This window comes from Pinus tabuliformis, chromosome 1_2 (assembly GCF_031772625.1).
Source record: "Pinus tabuliformis cultivar Carrire ecotype Pingquan chromosome 1_2, CPIR1, whole genome shotgun sequence".
Taxonomy (NCBI): Eukaryota; Viridiplantae; Streptophyta; class Pinopsida; order Pinales; family Pinaceae; genus Pinus; species Pinus tabuliformis.
The window spans coordinates 325,340,817-325,360,333 of record NC_142298.1 but is presented as its reverse complement, the minus strand read 5'-3'; the positions used below and the strand labels follow the sequence as shown (position 1 = coordinate 325,360,333).

Sequence of the window (19,517 nt, the reverse complement as noted above, 5' to 3'; positions counted from 1 at the left end):
AGATTTCATGAGGAATATTGCACTAAGGCCAAGGTCACATATAGACTCGATAGACTCTAACCATGTGGAATGACATAGGTGCACCTTGACATAGGCTTGACTAGCCCATACATTGGTGATCACCCCTACAAATGCAATCTCCCATAAAACCACAAGGCCACAAGAGAGTTCACCTAAAGCCCTCCAATCTGGTTAGGGACGAAAGTGACTGTAATATCCCTAAGGAAATTTTACAATAAATAGCAGGCATACAATAGACATAAAATTCACACAAACAAAAACATGCAATCAGAACACGAGTTGACACCAAAAACTGCGCTGCTAAGCCATTTTATTAATGAACAGGTGTGTACAATAAAGATGCTAGAAAGAATGCACCTAGGCTTGCTCAAGGAAAGCTAGCAAAACCCTAAGTGAAATCTTGGACACCCTCCTCTACTTAATCACTGCGCTGCCTTGGCTCTGCACTAAAACTGCCTAGAAATGTGTTGCTGCCTGAAATGATATGTTGCTAGGGCCCTCTCTACTGCTCAGAAAATTCCAGAAAATTAATCTAGGCCTCTCCTCAATAAACCCAGAATAACCCACGAAGAATTTGGCCAAAGCTTGACTCTGAAAATTCTATCCTCTTTGGCTTGCGTGGCTCTACTGCTGGACAAATCAACCCACCTATAGAATCTGCTGCTAAATGCCCCAAAAATGCCTGCAATCCCTGTTAGAAGGCTCCCCAAGCCTTCCCTCCAAGTCTCCACCTCAAACTCCACTCACTCAACCTCCCGGAGTGACTCTACCCAAAACTGCACAGTTACTGTACTGTTGTAGCTTCCCCTCTACTGTAGTACGACCTCACTGATGCTGGTATGGTTCGAGACTAAGTAGAACTCCCTCCTTGGGCTGGCACTTGAAGTCCACTGAAGAAAGGGTTGGGATCTCCACTCGGAAACACTCGTGCGTTGAACAACACATGCAGACTTGGCTCCTGCTCAAGCATGTTATGTCAAGAGCCAATTTCTGAAATGATGATTAATGAGAAAAATGAGAGTCCCTTCTTCCTTTTGCTAAGTTGCCTCCAAGATTGCCCATGTGGGCCCATATCGAACCCCTCACACCAATTCCACTCTAATGATAGCGTAATCTCCATGTGGGCCGAAATTCCCTTGTGATGGCCCCCACGCTCCACCAAGGCCGCAATCTTTCCTCTAACTCTAATGTTGGAATGCCTCTTATGCCAAAAATCAAATGTGGGTCCTCTAAGCCCACTTCTCCTAAATGCATCCATTTAATAAACCAAAAATGAGCAAAATTGATATTTACTTAGTAAAATTCTAAGTAGGAATATAACAACCCTCCCCGCCAAAACGTTGCTTGTCCTCGAGCAATTGCAATGAAGGATGTTGTAGTGTCTGATCCCCCTCCCAGGTGGCATCCTCATCCGGCAAATTCCTCCATTGGATCAAAAACTCCCTAAGGACCCTGTTACACAGATGCCTCTTCCAAGTATCCAAAATGGCCTCCGGTTCCAACATCAAATTCCCCTCATCATCCATAGGGGGTAGCTTTGTAGCTGTTGTAACCTGTTGTCCCAGTGCCTTTTTCAGGCAAGACACATGAAAGATGTTGTCCACTAGGCTCCCTGTGTTGAAAATAGCAACGAGAAATGCTAAAATAGCATTCAGAATATTCCAATTTTGATTTGTCCTTGAATTAGAATTGTGAATTAAAATTCAAATTTAGTCTCACTAGTTGCTTGAAAAATAATTAATTAATTCATCTTGAGTTAATTAGTTGGAGAAATTCAAGCTAGAAGTCTTTGTGAAGTCATGCAAAATTATCTCTTAAATAAAGGAGATTATCCCTTGATTAAGGAGATAAGGATGACTTGTATTTGAGTTGTAATTAGTTAGCTCAGTTAACTGAGTTAAGTCCAGTTAAATTAGTTCCAAACAGTTTGAGGAACTAATTGTAAGTTTAGTCAGTTAATGCATGCATGCATGCAACTAGTGTACTCCAGATAACTGAGGATTCTCTCATAAATAACTCATGCATGTCGTTTCAGACAAAGACCCACTTGAGATTAAAGACAGGGACATTACTATCATTTGGAGGAATTTTCCTATAAAGGAAACTCATCCACGCAGAAGCAACAAGGTTCCTTGAGGATTGTGCAGTTTTACAGGGTGTGATATCAATGTGAGTGATCAGTGTCACACTTGGTAACAGTAGGATCACCCAGGAGAAGCAGCAAAAGGAAATAGGAGGCTTGGAGGGCAGAGGAGACGGTTTGTGAGAAGCCTTTGACTGTCTATGAGCAACAGTGAGGGATTTTACTGAGAGCTGGATAGCTTGTGAGCTAAAGCTTTGTGTAATCTTGAGATATTTCCACTTGTATCATAATACAGATAGCAGGGTTTTTAGCTGAGGCTTTCCCCAGAGTATTCTTCTGTGTTTCATGTGTATGATTTCTTCTTCTCTGTTATATGTGTTCTATTTGATCTTGCTCAAAATCAATTAAGCTTTCGCAAGTTTGTTTGTAGAAGTAGATCAAGTATTTTGCTTTAGTATATTGCATTATCAGGTGATCTAGAGTGAAATTTGTACACCCTGGGTGTAGCTCCAACTCATATGCTACCTCCCCCACCCTCTGAGTGACACGATATGGTCCATAGAAGCGGGGTTGGAGCTTCTCGGCCCCCTTCTGTTTGAGTGTAGACTGCGGTTATGGTTGAAGCCTTAAGAATACCAAGTCCTCTACTTCGAACTGCCTCTTAATGCTTCCCCTGTCTGCATAAAGCTTCTATTGGTTTTGGGTCATCTGCTTGTTGTCTTTCAAAGCCCTCAAGATGTCTTGGCTCTCCTGTATCCAGTGCTTTTCCCTTGGGGCTCCGTTTTCTCCAAACATAATGTCAGTGAAAGACAATGCATCATAACCATAGAGAGCTTGGAATGGTGACATACCTACGGACATGTGGTGTGTAATGTTGTAGCAGTATTCACCCAAGTGTAGCCACTGTATCCATGCTCTCTGCTGACCTTTCACATAGTTACGCAAGTAGCCCTTTAGCCACTTGTTAACTATCTCCATCTGCCCGTCTGTCTGAGGGTGGTAACTGGTACTCGGGGTGAGCTCAGTACCCACCAACCGGAATAACTCCTGCCAAAATCCACCCATGAACCGATTGTCCCGATCACTGACAATGGTCTTTGGGAGACCATGTAGCTAAAACACCTCCCTGAAGAATAATTCGTCCACCTGTGAGGTCGAGTACCGGGCTGGAATGGCGAAGAAGTGAGCATACTTCGTTAAGTGGTCCACCACTACATAGATGCAGTCTTTGCCCTGTACTGTGGGCAGCTCGGTAGTGAAATCCATCGATATGCTCTCCCATTTACCCTCTGGAATGGGAAGCGGCTGCAATAGGCCTGCAGGATGTGTCTGCTCACCCTTGTTCCACTAGCATGTGTCACACTCCCGGATATGCCTCAGAACATCATCCTTGAGGCCCCTCCATGCAAAGCGCTCTCTAATGGCCCGGTATGTCTTCATGAACCCTTGGTGCCTTGCTAATGGTGAATCGTGGGCAACTTGTAGAATCTTCTCCCTTAGTGGGGAGTTTGGTACCAAGTAGATCTAGTCTTGATAGTAGATCACCTCGTTCATCACTAAATACTATTCATCTGTCACCAACCCATCAAGGACTTCACATGTGAACCGGTCCTTGGAGTACTCCACTAGTAACTGTGCCCTCCAATCCAGGGCAATGCTCATCAAAGAAAGTGTGGCTGGCCTCCTAGACAACGCATCAGCCACTACGTTGTGCTTTGTTGGAATTTCTAAGTCTGACACGTTAGAAACCCTTCATGCACTTGACTGATTTATTCCTACCTACTTGTTCTATTAATTAACAAGTTATTTACCATGTAAATACTGGAAATAAATACAATTACGTGCTCAACGCATTACAGGTCATCAACTGAAGGAAACAGAAACAAGCACACAAGTGACACTGTTGTTTTTGGACTAATGTCCCCGGAAAAACCCAATGCGGGAAAAGCGGTGCAGCGATCTGATGGTCTGATTTATTAAGCAGTTTCAAAATACAATTTGGGTGCCAAATCCGTTTCACCCAACAGAGAAAAATCTCGGCAGTAGTACCTCTCTACTCGGAAGCAGATATTTTGGCTGAAACCTCGGATAAACACTCTAACAACTCCATAGCTCCAATCTCCCCATGAAACCCCAACGTCAGCCTCTAGGGACTCCATCAGCCTCTCTCTGGCCCAACGTTAGCTCAACGTCACTCTGACTTGGCCTGCGTCAGCCTCTGGAGGCATTGCATCAGTCCTCTGGCCCTTTGCGTCACCCACACTAACCCTCTGAGGCATTGCACAGCCCCTGGCTGGCTCTGCGTGAACCCTTGGCTGCTTTTGCATCCCTCTCTCTGGTTATTGCACTAATCCTCCTGGCGCTATCTCTGCCTCTCTGCTTCTATATTCACTGCCCCTCAGCTGCAACTTTGATCACTCTCTCAACCTTCTCAGCAAACCCAGCCCCAAAAAGTCAAAATCTTGATTTCTTGCTGTGTTTTCCTAGTGACCCTCAAGCCTCCTCTTATACTTTTCTCGTTGACAAATCAACGATCGAGATTAAGTCCCTAATCAATGGCTAAGATTAGATCTGTCTTGATCCATGCCTTTTAGACCATTCTAACACAGTTTTATATTAATTCACATTAATATTTTATTTTCCCTAAGTTTAGATTTAGGGACTCTATTAAAAATATTAATTATCTTAATATCTCCCAAACTGTTTAGAATCTGCCCAAACCCTTTCTGAGTATTGGAGATCTCATGTGCCTTAGCCTCTCCACCAACTTTTGTGGCTAGAGCACATCCGATGCTAACCCAAATCAACACTCCCTCTTAGCGAGGACTGTGCTCTAGTAATACTCCTCATTGAGCATCACTGTGATCATCCGGCATCGGTCCCTGTGCTAATGCTAGGCCTGTTGCCTGTTGACCACTGGAGTGGCATCTGATGATTATATGAAGACTCCATGCCCAAGGATGATCTAGAGGACACTTGTACCATCACGTATCATCAGTCGACATAGTTTTTTAACTCTACTTCTATCTTCTCATCATCTTTCTTGTACCCAGATTCCACACCCTACGGGGAATTGTAATAAGTGATATTAGTAATGATGAGTTTTGAGTCTGTAACAGGCCTAGGATGTTGGGACTCGATCAGCAAACGAGTACACCTTGGAGTGTTTTTTTATCTGGTTAATTATCCCTTCTTTTTTAGAGGCGGATAATTTTCTAAGTTTTTTCACTCACGTTTTATCCCAAAGCCGGGGTGACGGTTTGAAGGTTGAGCCCCTGACACATCTTAGTATCTAGAATCGATGTATATTTCCATACTAGATCACACACAAAATTTTCGTGGAATTTGGTTAGGTCTAGGTAGTCATTTTTTAATTTTTTAGATTTCCCGCAAGTCAAAAATTGCAAATAAAATTGTATTTAAATTGTAATAAGTGTAGTCTAGAGAAGTTGTATGGGGTATGAGTAATCAAATTTACACCTCTCACCCTCAATTTTCTACTATGACACACTTTGAGGGGTTAATAATGTGTTTTGGACCCTCAAAACCCACTTTTCCTAAGTTTAGTGGGAAATCTGGCAATTAATTAAGCCATAAATTAAATAAATGGAGAAAAATAAATATCCACACATGCTAAATGTTGAGGAAATGAAATGGAAAATTATAGGGGAGTTAAAGTGAAGTCCCAAGGTGATGTGGACTCCTAAAATCAAGGAAATGACATGTACTCAAATAAAATCGAATTTCTGGCATTAAATGAAAACGCTGCTTGGAAATTCGAATTTGTGAAGTTAATGCACATTTGGGAGGATTTGGGAGAATATTTGGTGGAGATTTTTGTGGGAAATTGTCTCCACATGGGTTACCACCCATATACACTTGTCATTCCACCATAAAATTCAAATTTGGCACATAAGGGAAGAAGAAAATGATGTCCACTTGCCAGAATTCGATTTTTACACTTGGCATTGGAGCTCCATTCAACAAATTTGAATTTCTCTTTGGGATTGTCACCTCATGCCATTTGTCATTGTCATTCTTCATTGGGATTTTCTCTCAACTCTCTATATAATAGAGCCATGGGCTCTCACATTGAAAGAATATGGTTACAAGCTATTGTGTTTGCGGAAGCGTTGCTGCCTTGTACATTTTCAGAAATATCAATAAAAACTTTGGGGTTTCATTCATGAGGTGTTCCTCTTTTTCGAGTGTGATGAATTGTTGAGCATTGGTATAATTCCTTTTACTCATGCTTTGATCTAATTTGCTTCCATATGCTCTTATAGATTTGTTAATGTAGAGCTATCTTGCATTGACATTTGATTTAGAAGTATGCTCTAGGTATAGAATGCTCTAGTTGGTTTTAAATAAATCTATAGAGTTTCTTATCATTGTTTATTGCTAAATCTATATGGAACTAATTCTTGATTGAAGTTTTGTAGAGGGAACATTTTGTTGGGATTACAGAATCAAGCGTGAGGGGAAGTCTTTGGAGAGACCAACCCATTCTTGAGACATTCTTTAAGGAGCTCTCATTTGTTCTTTGAACCTTCATAGTCTTATCTTACAAAGTGGTTTTGCAGAGATTTCGGCACATAGCTTGTACACAAGCCGGGAACTTCTAAATTTAGATCTCTTTTAAAAAACATTGTACTTCATTTCTTTCATTTGCTATCTAAGAGCTTGAAGATGGCTAAGCAAAGACGAGAGTTTACTCTCACTCTTTAGCTTAGCCTTTTGTAAATTATAATTGTACATATACATTTTATCTTGTTGATTTTTTCATTAATACTTAACTTATTTTGCAGCCATCGTTTGAATTGTTTGCTAAATCTTGTGTGGTAGATTTTGAAGAGCAACTTCCCACAACATCTAACAAGTGTTTGCAGGACCTTTGACAAGTGTTGGGGGTTCGATTTCCAAGGATGTCGTGAGTCCTTTTGAGGCTTATTTTGGCCAAATTGAGTTAACTAGAGGGCTGCCCATTTTCCTCTTTAAACCGTGGGAATTTGGAGGAAATTCACGCCTTATTTCCCTTGGATAAGTTTTGTGATATCTTGTACCTACTTTCTCAAGAAAGGAGGTCTAGTGTTCAAGTTTCAAGCAATTATTGTGAGGACTCCCCTTGAAGTATAGTTGAGAATTTTGAAGGGCCCTCTTCTCATTGTAATATTAATAAAAGATCTAACTTGCTTGTGGGAGCTTGGGATTTCTTCCATGGTATCCTATCTCCCCATTTAGAGGGAGGCTTCTCTTGTGTGGATTGAAATTTGCATGGTTTAAGATTTCATACTTCATTCACTTACATGCATGCTTTAATTGGGAATTAACACAACCTCACTATCACATTTCATTAAGTTTGTTACAATTTCATTTGAGCTTTGCATTTTCTTTCTCATTGTTGCTTGGCGCTACAATCTTACACTTTACTTTGGGCAATTCATCATTTACATGCAAGCATTTTATATTCTTAATAAACTTTGATTCGTTTCCATTTACCTTGGTAAATTGTTTCATGAGCACTTGAATACATGCTTCAATTTTATGTTACATTGTTATCTTTAATATTGGAGCAATTTATTGTCATTGTCTATTTGAAACAAATTTTACTTTCATGCAAATTACTTGTATCATTTTAATTCATTGATGAAACACATGCAACACTTGTAAGTTAATTTTATTCCTCCAATTGAAGTTATAATTGCAACTTATGTTGAACACTATTTCATTTTCAAGCATTGCAAATCAATCTCTTTGAAGCATTTGCATGTATCATTATTTTAATTTGGGGAATAAACACAATTTGCATTTCATCTAGGCATTTTAGTGTAGGAAGGCCCCAAGCCTCATTAAAATTTTACCTCCAACATAAGATGGTTGAAGTAGACATCTTAGGGATCCTCTACTCCTCTATTGACTCCTCACTGTAAGATCCATATCATTGGGTGAGAGTGAGGTCTGAGGATTGAAGAGTTAAATTGTAATCTTGTTGTAAAGCTAATTAATAAGATTAACCAAGAGCACTTTCCATTACATTTACTTTACTTGTCTCTTGATAGTTTGAGTTTTCATATGCAAAGTCTATTCCAAAAGCAAGTATTGTAATCATTTCAAACAAGTGTTTTCTTTTCATGTTTCAAGTCTAATTGCATATTGATGTATTGGTTTAGCACTTCCTTTCTTTTACATTTCCAAGTTAATCACTAATTTTTGGGTTTTGGCAAGATATGTTTCACATGGTTTGATTTATAAAGTTGATTATCCCAAAAGCATTTTGTATCTTACATATCTTGTGCTAACAATTGTTATTTACATTTCAGGGTGACTTTGTTTTCTCTTTTGAGAGCATTGCATTTTATTTTGAGCAAATATATCTTTAAATTGTTGAGCAAATTCCTTATAAGGCACTGGTTTTATGGTTTTTTTAATCATATTAATGATTGACATTGTTATTTCAAGTTGTTCACTTCATATTTGTTCACAAATCTTTAAAAGTAATACATTTTCACTATAACACTCTCCTAGAAACTCACATCTTTTAACTTAACTTTTCATTAGGGACCACCCCCCTTAGCTAACCTAGGAGATAGCTCAAATGGAGAGAGTCGGGATTAGTGTGACAGCGCTTTCTCTGAGTTCCCTGCCACCAACCACACCTTGTGGGGTTGAAGGCTTTTCTCACTAAAGTGTAGGTAGGTGTAGGCGGCAGGGTCAACACTGCCCAACATCCTCTGGACTGATGCATCCTGTACTACTACCCATGGCTCTGCCACTGCCACTGCTGCATCCGTACTACAACTTCCTCTACATCCGTGCTGCTGCCCATGGCCCTACCACTACCACTGCTGCATCTACATTGCAACCCCTCTCAGTATGCTGCATCGTGCCGCCAATAGCACTACCACTACTAACTGCTGCACTGCAACCCAGTTACTGAGAAGTAAGTAACTGATCTCCCAACTCTGACATCTCCGTCAGGCTAGAGACACCCTTGATGCTGAAACTCCCTCTATTGCTGACAAGTGCTCCCTCTCTGACCTCTTCACTGCTGCAACAACTCCACGCATCTTGCACCGTTGCACACCTCTCTATGCCATCCTGCACTAGTGCAACACTCCTGTGCTTCTCGTACTGCTATCTCACGCTGTCCTGGGAATCCTGCAACTATAGCTCCCTTTGTCGCTCCATCCGCATCCATCTCTACTGACATCTGTCAGTACTGATACTCCTCTTCAGGGCTCTCGTAGCAAGGTCTAATCTAAGAGGCTGGGTACCTCAAGGATCCTGCCCCTCATCGCCTGTAGTTTGTCTGACTACAGCTTGATGTCTCCCCACTTCCACTTAAGTGGTGTGTGTGCACTCATGGCACAGTCATCATCTGTCTCCACTTCCTTCTCTGCCCTTGCTGGTGCAGCCTTGGTCTCGGAGGCCTCTCCCTTGCTCTTCTTACTTGGACACTGGGTCGCATAATGAGCCAATTCCCCACAGTGGAAGCATTTGACCTTGGAGAGGTCCTTCTTCCTCTGTTTCTTTTTCTTTCCCTCAGATGCCAGGGCAACATCCACCTCCTCCTCCTTTTTGATTCTGATCCCCTTGCCGTTCCTTCCTGCCTTGTTCAGCCTTATGATCTCTTCTTGGCGAAGTGCAGCCCACATTTCCTCCCAATCTAGAAGGGTCGCCCTGCCTAGTATGCCCTGGACAAACACCTCCCTGTCTTCTGAGACTGAGTTCAGGGCTGTTCTCACCATCAATTCTTGATCCGGCATGGCCCCTATGAAAGTCAGCTGGTCGCGGATCTCCTTCAATCGACCGAGAAAGGGGTCGATTTGTTCTCCCTTCTGCATCTAGCATGATCACAGCTAATTTTCTAGTAATATCCTTCTCTGCATAGAAGTATGCTGGTACAATTTCTTTAGCGCCTCCCACATCTTATTTGCCATTTCTTTTTCGGCAATATGTGGTACTATATGGTCCTTGACCCTGTCAAGAATGATGCTCTTGGCCCTCGCCATTGCCTCCTCGTACTTGTCGTTATCAGCTGGGTCAACTGGGATATCTATCGTCCTCAAGACGAAGTTCTTGACACGATTCCTGTCTAGAATGGATAGGATTCTGGCCTTCTAGACTACAAAGTTTGAGTATTCGTCCAGTTTGTCGTGGTCTCTTACCCCGTTCACTACCATCTTGCTGCTCCTCTACTTCCCTCCTGGAAGTTCTTGGTGTGACTCCCTCTGAGCCTCGGTTTCCCTCCTGGGAACCTTTCTGCTAATGTCGAGATGCCCCCCACTCTAATCGTTACTGCAGCTGCACCACTAATCCGGGTTTCTCGGCTAGAAATCCTCGGTAGCAACTCCCTCCTCCTTGGCCTTGCCCTGTTAGGTATTATTGTGACTACAGTACCCCACCAACTTCACTCTGCAACTTACCCACAGCCTCCTAAGCCCCAGCGAACTGAAGGTTTAGAGCTTCTATGCTCTGCGTAATCTCGACACCAGCGAAATCTGCACCTCTTGGCCACGGGCGTCAATCCTCCCTGACTGAGAAAGATGACCGGGCACTGCGTAGGTCGAGTCTGCTCCCCTTTGCCACTACGTAGGTCAAGTCTGCTCCCCTTTGCCACTGCGTTGATCCTCTTCCCGGCTCAAACTTGATGACGCAGGCACTGCATCACCCCTTCCTTACTGCTTCTCTGCTAGGAACAACTTCTGTCACTCGGGACAACTGTTTTCTGTTGCTGTTGCTCTGTTTGGCTGGTGTCCTTAGTTCTCTTGTGATCTGTAACCACGCTCTGATACCATGTTGGAATTTCTGAGTCTGACACATTAGAAACCCTTCATGCACTTTACTGATTTATTCCTACCTACTTGTTCTGTTAATTAACAAGTTATTTACCATGTAAATACTGGAAATAAATACAAGTACATGCTCAACACATTATAGATCATCAACTGAAGGAAATAGAAACAAGCGCACAAGTGACACCGTTGTTTGTGGGCTAATGTCCCCGGAAAAACCCAATGCGGGAAAACTGATGCAGCTATTTGAGGGTTTGATTTATTAAGCAGTTTCAAAATACAATCTAGGTGCCAAATCCGTCTCACCCAACAGAGAAAAATCTCGGCAGTAGTACCTCTCTACTCGAAAGCAGATATTCCGGCTGAAACCTCGGATAAACACTCCGGCAGCTCCACAGCTCCAATCTCCCCACGAAACCCCAGCGTTAGCCTCTGGGGACTGTGTCAGCCTCTCTCTGGGCCAGCGTTAGCCCAGTGTCACTATGGATTGGCTTGCATCAGCCTTTGGAGGCACTGCGTCAGTCCTTTGGCCCTCTGCGTCACCCACCCTGGCTCTCTGAGGCACTGCGCAGCTCTTGGTTGCCTCTGCATGAGCCCTGGCTGGCTCTGCGTGAACCCTTGGCTGCTTATTCGTCCCTCTCTGGCTACTGCATTGATCCTCCCAGTGCTATCTTTGCCTCTCTGCTTTTGTATTCACTGCCCCTCAGCTGCAACTTTGATCACTCTCTCAACTTTCTCAGCAAACCCAGCCCTAGAAAGTCGAAAACTTGATCTCTTGGTGTGTTCTCCAAGTGAACCTCAAGCCTCCTCTTATACTTTTCTCGTTGACAAATCAACGGTCGAGATTAAGTCCCTAATCAACGGCTAAGATTAGATCTGGCTTGATCCATGTCTTTTGGACTATTCTAACACAGTTTTATATTAATTCACATTAATATTTTATTTTCCCTAAGTTTAAACTTAGGGACTCCATTAAAAATATTAATTATTTTAATATCTCCCAAACTGTTTAGAATCTACCCAAATCCTTTCTGGGTATTGGAGATCTCATGTGCCTTAGTCTCTCCACCAATTTTCATGGCTAGCGCACATCCGATGCTACCCCAAATCAACATGCTTCCCTTTGACATACTCAATGTGAAAGGCATATGCTTGGAGTTTGCTCACCCACTTCTGCCGCCTCTCCTTCAATTGTTTCTGCTCCAAGAGGAACCTTAGGTTGTTGTGATCTGTCTTGACTTTAAGCCTGTTCCCCACCAAAAACTGCCTGAACTTGGCCAACGCAAGCATGATGGCCAACATCTCCTTGTCATAAATGGAGTACAGTAGCTCATGGGGCAGTAGCTTTTGACTCTTGAAAGCTATGGGGTGCTCTCCCTGCATCAACACGGTCCCCACACCCACTCTTGACGCATCACACTGCAACACGAAGGACTGAGCGAAGTTAGCAAGTGCCAACACCGAATAACTACTCATGACCTCGAGGCGGTCAAATGCCTCCTGCGCTATAGTGGTCCACTCGAATGCCCCTTTCTTCGTCAACTTTGTGAGGGTTGCTGCTAGTTGGGAGAATTACTTCACGAACTTCCTGTAAGAAGTGCAAATGCCAACGAAACCCCTCAGCTCAGTCACATTCTGGGGCTATCATGTCCGCATTTTTATTCTTCTTCATAGTACAACCAGGGTGGATTTCCAGGGCAGGAGATGGCCAGGTCAGTGGAGCAGGTTTATGTCATTAGGGGTCCCAATGGAGTTTTGAGGAGTTTTTATGGGATTTGATGGCATTCACTTGGCATATTCCACCATCCACACCGTTTGCCTTTCGTTCTGTAGCATTCCGACAACTTTAAGAAATCAACATTATTATTGGGCATAACTTAATTAATTATGCTCGAGGTGGCATTCCGTGGAGATTAATTGATGGAACACCTTAGTGTAATAGCTCGTTTGAACCGGGACAAGAAGATCTACAAGATGGGATGCTGAAATGTGACTTCCAGTGGCTGAAGAAAGTGTGGTGGGTGATTTCCATTTTCTTTAGTTAAAAATGACTTTAATTAGTCATTTAATTAAGGAAAAATAATTAATTGGAGAAAAAAGGCCAAAAGTGGTTTAAGTGAAAAAAATTAAAATTAAAGGTCACTTAAGATAAATTCAATGGGGCAGCTTCTAGAATAATAACAAAATAATAAAATAAGATGCTTCTAGAGGCTTGGATATCTATCCATCAGATCTATAAAAGGGGAGGAGGAGATCATTTGGAGACACCTTGTTTTTGATATTGTTTCTTGTATGTTAGGTTGAGAACCCAGTTCTCTACTCCAATAGTAGCCCCAGGACGAAAACCCTCGGGTGATTCAATGAGAGTGGGCGAACACCCATCTCTTCCCTTGGTGAATCCATTCAGGGTTCACAGGTTGCAGTGTATTGATTTTTCAGTTTGTTTTGGAAGCTGATTTGCAACAATATTGTAGATCTATTTGAGGCTAGTGTTTCATCTCAGCTACATGGGTTGTTTGTGCATGTAAAACCCCAACTTATCTAATATAATAAAGCTGAGATTTTTCTTGTTCAGTGTGTTATGGATTGCCGTGCTCTGTTGTCTTTAATTTTACATGGCAATCTTTTGTTAAATGCATGATTAGTTTTATGTGAAGTGCCTCTTCCAATTTTTCTGCATTTGGGACATTACAATGGTATCAGAGCTTCGAACTTGGCTCAGTCTGCGTGTTTTCAGTTATTGATTGAGGATGTTTGAGGGTTTCTCTGGTAAATCAGTAGCCAGATTCATCAGTTTCAAAACCAAATTATTGACATTGAGTTGATATTTGTCGCTTGGTTCATTATTTGATTGTTGGGGCGTTTTACCTGGCCGAGAGTATCATTGCATATAGAGGCCGAAAGTTTAATTATTGAAAGGAGCCAACTATAAGAAGTAAGGGCCGACTATGTTCTTAGAGAGGCACCAAACATTTCATTCAAATTGAAATGTGGTTGAATATTCTGTGAACACATCATTTGAAGAGAGTCAATTGGTTGTCGAGGCTGATTGAATCACATATGAAAATTTTTGCAAATTTGTGAGGGCACTCAGAGGTTGTATCATTTGACCATTCAGGCCAAGGGCCATTAGTTGCTTGAGCAGTGTTAAAACGAAGAGGGCTGAATTTTCTGTAGAAAGTTGTCGTAGCTGTCAATTTTTGCAGGCGAATCAAGAGGTGCTTTGTCGAAATAAAGAGTTGTTATTTAAACTTTCATGGTTGGTGCATGCACAGTCCGACTAGTCTCCATGGCGGTAAAAAAATGTTATTTTGTGGGGACTCATTGTTGTAGCAAGTCTCAGGGCCATACAACGCGATATCTATGCATAAGAATATTGTACGCAGGACGTGGGCCAAAGCACGACGTTAACACGAAGGAGCATTGACCCACTATGATTGGCGATAGTCAAATTTCTCTGCCACGTGAAATAAACAATGTTGAGGAGAGCAGTCATTGTTTGTCTCTTGAGCGGCCACGTGATCAATTACCTGGAGACGCCCACTAAATTTTCCTTCATGACGGGCAGTGTTCACCATTTGTGATCTTGTCATGAGGCGTCACAACTGTGATTGGGATGAGTTAACGTGGAAGTCGCAACTTTGAGTTGACTCTTGCGCACGTCAAACCCAGGGGTGCTGAATCAAATCAGAGCCATACAAGCAGGTGCGGGCTGCGAAGGACGTTGAAGGTGAGATCATGGAGTTGCGGCGGAAAGCATTGGGGAAGTGCGATGGACAAAGTCTGGGCATTGTTATAACCAACAAATGCACGCGAAGGAATTCCTAGCCTTGATCGAAACCCATTTGATCTGTTAGGGAAGCGAAGCTCTAAGAACAACACAATTTCTTGTCAACTCCATTATATTATCTTTAATCAGTCACCGCATTTATTGTGCGTTCACTGACTGTGTGTAAAGATCATAGTGTGGATTGGTCACTAAGATGCTCTATCGTGGCTTTTACATCTGTTTGTATCATAGTGCAGGACCAAACTAAGAGACATGTATAGCAGAGAAAACTATGAAGCAATGTGTGGACAATTCGCTTGGATATATTTCAAGTCACATTGGTATTCATCACCTGTAGCAAAGTGTGATGAGTACGCATGGACAGTGGTAGTTGGCATAGTTGTAGACTGAGTGGTATTATGTTGGAGCAAATGGTGTCTGACTATGGAGAAATCACTGTCACCATCCATTGAGATCAAAACCTTTTTGGCCTGGGCATATCTTTATTGATTGAAAATCCCCTCAGAACAAAGGATTGATTTCTGAAAGTTTAGTTGAACCGAATTTACCAATTTTTGAGCAGGCCGCAGATTTCTTGAGCAAGGCATTTAACCTTTCATCAGATTCAATGTTATTCCAATTCAATTCCAGGGCAGGATTGTAGCATAAAGAGGACTCCCAACACGCAGAAGATTGCCCCCATTAAGCCGAACCAGAATTAATTCGAGGACACAATTTTTTTTTTGTAGCAAAGGTGTTCCAGGTTTTAAATCATCAAATGTTAAATGCATTCTCTGGGTATTTCTGAGCACTATATTATATTGTGGGTACATACATACTGTTGATTTGGGGTAGCATCAGATGTGCTTTAGCCATGAAAATTGGTGGAGAGGCTAAAGCACATGAGATCTCCAAGACCCAGAAATGGTTTGGGTAGATTCTACACGGTTAAGGAGATATTAAAATAATTAATATTTTTAATGGAGTTCTTAAGTCTAAACTTAGGAAAAATAAAATATTAATGAGTATTAATATAAAACTGGGTTAGAAGGTTCCAAATGACATGGATCAAGCCAAATCTAATCTTAGTCGTTGATTAGAGATGTAATCTCGGCCGTTGAAGGACCAACAGGAAAAGTATAAGAGGAGGCTTGAGGGTCAGTTGGAGAACACACCAGAGTGATCAGTCATTTGATTTTCTAGAGGGGGTTTGCTAAGAAAAGTCAAATCAATGATCAATTGCAACGAGGGGCAGTGAGTACTGGACAGAGAGGCAAAGATAGTGTCGAGAGACCAGCGCAGAGGTAGAGAGGCAGACGCAGAAGCCAGAGCAGGCCACACAGAGGCTAGCTGAGCCAGCATAGAGGCCAGAAGGGCCTGCGTCATCCACGCAGAGGGCAATAGGAGTGATGCAGAGGGTCGTAGAAGCTGCGCAGTGCCTCAGAGCGCTGACACAAAGGGTTTTCATGCTGACGCGGCCAGGAGGGTTGATGCAGTGCTTCAGTTGTGCTAGAGAGGGTTTCGTGGGGCAGATTTTCTGAATATCTGCTTCCACATAGAGAGGTATTACTGTTGGTTATTTTTCTCTGTCGGGTGAGCCAATTTGGCACCCAGTTGTACTCGAGGATATACTGCATAATAAATAACCCTCAGAATCGCTACACCGGTTTTCCCAAGTTGGGTTTTTCCGGGGACAAGTTGTCCAAAAATAACAGTGTCACTTGTGTGTTTGCTATTTCTTTCAGCGATTGATCTGTAGATGGTTGAGACTGTATTGTATTTAGTTCGATGTTTATATGTTTAAATAACTTGTTTGTAATTAACAAGTAGGAGAAATAAACCAAAAGAATACAGATAAAATTTCTAACGGGTAACACTTAAAAATTTCAACATGGTATCAGAGCGTGGTTGTAGATCACAGGAGAGCTGAAGGCATCAGCTGAAGTAGAGCATTTGTAGCAAGAACAGTTGTCTTAAGTGACAGAAGCTGATCCTTGCAGAAAGCGACAAAAGAAGGGTTGACATAGAGGCACTGCGTCATCAGTCCGAGCCAAAGAGAGGCCAGCGCAGAGGCTGAGCAGAGTAGAAAAGGTTCACGCAGAGACCAGGAGGGTTGACGCAGTAGGCTAGTGGAGCATTTCGACTAGTGTCGGGATTGCGTAGAGCCTAGAGGCTCAGTCCTTTAGTTGTTGGGGCATAGGAAGATGTGGGCAGATTGCGAGGAGTGAAGTTGGTGGGTTGTTGTTACTGCTGAGTTAGAACAGTACCTAACAGGTAAAACCAAGGTAGAGGGAGTCGCTACCGAGGCGGATTTCTAGCCAAGGAATCCAGATCAATGTTGCAGGTGCATAGGAGATCAGAGAGGTGCGACTCGACGACAGTCGGATTTTCGGGAGGGAAATCGAGACTCAAAGGGAGTCTAGTAGAGAACTTTCAAACGAGAAGTAGAGACTCGGAGGAATCGAAAGGAAGAGTAGAGAGATGGCCATGAATGGACTGATGGATCAGAATAGGCTGGACGGGGCGTCCAACTTTGTGGTCTGGAAGGCCAAGATTCTGTCCATTCTAGATAGAGATCGCATCAAGGCCTTCGCCTTGAGAAATGTGGCTATCCTAGTTGACCTAGCTGACAATGAAAAGTACGAGGCAATGGCCAAGGCGAAATGCATCATCCTTGATGGGGTCAAAGATCATGTGGTCAACCATATTGCCGAGAAGGAGACGACAAAGGAAATGTGGGACACCTTGAAGATGTTGTACGAGCATGCTTCCATGCAGAGGAAAATGTTATTTGAGAATCAACTGTGGTCATACCAGATGCAGAAAGGGGAGCAAATAGATCACTTCCTCGAGAGATTGAAGGAGATCGGGGACCAACTGACTTCCATAGGGGCCACACCGGATTAGGAGCTGATGGTGAGGACCGCCCTAAACCCAATCTTTGAGGAGTGGGAGACATTTGTCCAGAGCATTCTGGGCAGGGCGAATCTTCCAGATTGGGAAGAATTGTGGGCAACTCTTCGCCAAGAAGAGATCAGACGACTGAGCAAGACAGGAAGTAGCAGCAAAGGAGTTTGGATCAAGAAGGAAGAGGAAGAGGATGCCGCTCTGGCATTTGCGGGGAAGCAGGAGAAGAGGAAGAAAAAGGACCTCTCCAAGGTTAAGTGCTTCAATTGTGGGGAACTGGGTCATTATGTGAACCAGTGTCCTGGAAAGAAGAACAAGGGAGAGGCGTTTGACTCCAAGGCAGCGCCAGCGAAGGCGGAAAAGGAGGTAGAGGAGGATGACGATTGTGCCATGAGTGCTCATGTACCTCTAGAGAAGAGGTGGGGAGACATCGAGCTGTAGTCAGGAAGACTATAGGCGATGAGGGGTAGGATCCTTGAGGTACCCAAACTTTTGGATCAAATCCTTGCTACTGGAGCTCTGAAGTGAGAAGCAGTAGGATTGGCGGATGTTGGCAGAAACAGATGCGTATGAAGCGGTAGAGAGTGCTACAGTGCAGTAATCCCGGGTAGCACAGAGCTAGTGCGCTGCAACAGTGCGAGAGGCACAGAGGAGGTTGCAACAGTGCAGGATGGCACAGAGAGGTTTGCAGTGGTGCAAGAGGCAGGGAGTTGTTGCAGCAGTGTAGAGGCAGTAGAGGGAGCACGTGATAGTAGTAGAGAGGGCTTCAACATTGGGAGTGTTTCTATCCTACGGGGATGTCAGTAGTTGGGTGGATCAGTTACTTACTTCTCAAAAACTGAGTTGTAGGGCAGTAGCAGTTAGCAGTAGCACGATGCAACATGATGAGAAGGTGTTGCAGTGTATATGTAGTGTTGGGAGAAAAGGACCAGCAACAACATGGATGCGGAGGGAGTTGTCGTACGGATGTAGCAGTCGCAGTGGCAGGGCCATGGGCAGTAGTACAGGATGTAGAGTGCAGAGGATGTTGGGCAGGGAGGTCAAGCATCAGCATAGGTACCTGTGTCGTATAATCAGAGTGATGCTCAATGTGGAGTATTACTAGAGCATAGTCCTCGCTAAAAGGGATTGTTGATTTGGGGTAACATTGGATGTGCTCTAGCCATGAAAATTGGTGGAGAGGCTAAAGCACGTGAGATCTCCATGACCCAAAAATGGTTTGGGCATATTCTACTCGGTTAAGGACATATTAAAATAATCAAATTCTTTAAATTTTAATGGAATTCCTAAGTCTAAACTTAGGAAAAATATAATATTAATGGGCATTAATACAAAACCGGGTTAGAAGGTTCCAAATGACATGGATCAAGCCAAATCTAATCTTACCTGTTGATTAGAGATGTAATCTCGGCTGTTGAAGGACCAATAGGAAAAGTATAAGAGGAGGCTTGAGGGTCAGTTGGAGAACACACCAGAGTGATCATTCATTCGATTTTCTAGAGTGGGGTTTGCTAAGAAAAGTCGAATCAGTGATCAGTGACAACGAGGGGCAGTGAGTACTGGACAAAGAGGTAGAGATAGTGTCAAGAGACTAGCGCAGAGGCAGAGAGGCTGACACAGAAGCCAGAGTAGGCCACGCAGAGACTAGCTGAGACAACGCAGAGGCCAGGAGGGCCTGCGTCATCCACGTAGAGGGCAGCAGGAATGATGCAGAGGGCCGTAGAGGTTGCACAGTGCCTCAGAGGGCTGACGCAGAGGGTTTTGAGGCTGACGCAGTGCTTCAGTTGTGCTGGAGAGGATTTCGTGGGGCAGATTTTCTGAATATTTGCTTCCGAATAGAGAGGTATTACTGTCGTTTATTTTTCTCTATTGAGTGAGCCAGTTTGGAACCCAGTTGTACTCAAGGATATACTGCATAATAAATAACCCTCATAATTGCTGC

At 43.1% G+C, this 19,517-nt stretch overlaps 1 protein-coding gene across 1 annotated transcript in view; it reads left to right on the top strand.

Moving 5' to 3' along the window:
- Positions 1–19,517, top strand: part of LOC149205697 (CBBY-like protein) — a 346,883-nt gene that overhangs the window by 84,200 nt on the left and 243,166 nt on the right. The window lies entirely within an intron of this gene.